Below are 2,151 nucleotides of genomic sequence, written 5' to 3'. Positions count from 1 at the left end.
GGACAGCAGGTAGGTGATTGGTTGGTGAGTTTTAAGGTTTCCTTTCTCTCTAAACTATGGCAGTGGTTTAAACGAGGACAGGGTAACTATAAAGTATTGTATTAAATTTACAGCTTAGCTTAATTAATAACAATTCAATCAGGGTAAGTGAAATAATAAGAGTATTAGCACAGAATGGGTCTAGAGGCATTAATTGAAATTAATAGTTTATACAGATGGAAGAAGAGGGAATGCAGATTTTTTCTCAGATCATGGATGGATAGCTGAGACCCGTTGCTTGCAATTCCTGTGCCATGTGGGAACTTCAGGACACTTGATGTGACTTGGGGACCACATGTGTATGAAGAGTGTCCAGCTCCTTGAGTGGAGCTCAGGATTTCTGAGCTTGAGGGGTAGCTGGAGGAACTGTGGAGCACCGGGCAGGATGAGAGCTTCCTGGATTGTGTGTTCCAGGAGGTGGTCACCTCACAGGCAATGAGAGCTCAGGGTAGTAGATGGGTGCCCATCCAAAAGAGTAAGAAGAGGCAGGAGGTGCAGAAATCTTTAGGGTTTGTGCCACTCTCAAACTGGTACTCAGCTTTGGAGACTGCTGGGAATACCAACACTGTTACAGATAGGTGGTAAGGGGTGTGGGTGGTTCCCACTGTTCATCCCCCAACTGACCACAATAATGTTTTGTTAAAATGATGCTTTCTCTGCTAAGTGTCTTTAGGGTCAAATAAACATACAAATGACATCATTTTTACCTCTGAGAAAACCTAACTATTTATATTTTTAAACAAATTCTGAAATGATTGCAACCTCACACACAAATACATTCAGCCACACATACATACACAAGAATAGATCGACAGAGGGAAAAAGGTAAGAGGTAATTAAAAGTCCTAAGTGAGGTAAATGTTTGTGGTTTGCAGAGATTATTGAGTTTTCTCGGGAAGAAAAGTCTTTTGAAAGAAATGTTGCAGGCCTGATTATTTGCAGTCTTGATCTTGTGGGGACATTGGAGAGCTCTAGTGGTTGTAATACAGCCCAAAGCTGGTGGTGTGTAGTTTGTTACCGTCACAGATGGCTAGTCTCAAAGTCACTTTGTGATGTCTCTGGTGTGTTTGCTGTTCTTGGTCAGCAGGGTTCTTCTCTTGCCTGCTGTATCCTTCTCACAGGCTTTCTGTGATGTTGGCTTGATCTCCTCTCTCTCTCTCTCTCTCTCCCTCTCAAGAGAGTTACCTTTTAAGGTCAAAATCTATTACATTGGAGTTTCTGTTAGGAAATGCATAGCCCTCCCCCCTGTTGTGACCACACAATGGGCCAGGATGATAACCATGGCCATCGTTTGATGTTTGAATGGGAATCATGCTATGATGTTGCTGCTTCACGCCTTATTCATATTGGTTGGATATGAGTTAGACCATCTCCTGCATCCTCTGTTAGTTCATTCATGTTCATCAATTATTAATATGCAATAGCTCCTTTCAATTTCAAAGGGGTTCTTCCCAGAACTATTTCAGATGAGGTTAACGACCCTCATCTTTGTAGATGAGTTTGTGGATTTCCAGTACAGGAGGGGTAACATAGCCACAACTTCATTTTGACTATGGTTCACATGTCCAAGTTCTTGTGACTTAGTTTTAACAATTGACGTTTTAACTTTACAATTCCTCCAATTTGTTGTTTATTTCATCACAGCTTCTTCTGTGCATGACAATACTTTGAAGGAGGGCAGTCTAGACTATGGCACCAATGGGCAAAGAACTGCACAGGAGGGAAAAACAGAGAGTAGAAATGCGGTTGTTATAGGAGATTACATAGTTCAAGGTAAAGACGGGCATTTCTGTAACTGTCATCGTGAGTCCCGTATGCCACGTTGCCTCGCTGGTTCGAGGAAGGGATATCGTGGAGAGGAATTCGGGGGAGGGGAGGGAGCCAGAAGTTCTGGTACAGGTCAGTACCAATGACATTGAGAGAGTAGGTATTGAGGTCCTATGGTCAGATTTCCAGGAGCTAGGGAGGAAGCTAAAAAGTAGAATCTTGATTAGTCCCAGTGCCACACAAGAGCTAGCATAGAAATATGAAGATAGGGAGGATCAATGCGTGGTTTGAGGCATTGTGCATGAGGGAGGACACCAGATTCTTGAGGCATTGGGACCAGTTCTG

This window comes from Heterodontus francisci, chromosome 6 (genome assembly GCF_036365525.1).
Source record: "Heterodontus francisci isolate sHetFra1 chromosome 6, sHetFra1.hap1, whole genome shotgun sequence".
Classification (NCBI taxonomy): Eukaryota; Metazoa; Chordata; class Chondrichthyes; order Heterodontiformes; family Heterodontidae; genus Heterodontus; species Heterodontus francisci.
This window is presented reverse-complemented; position numbering follows the sequence as displayed.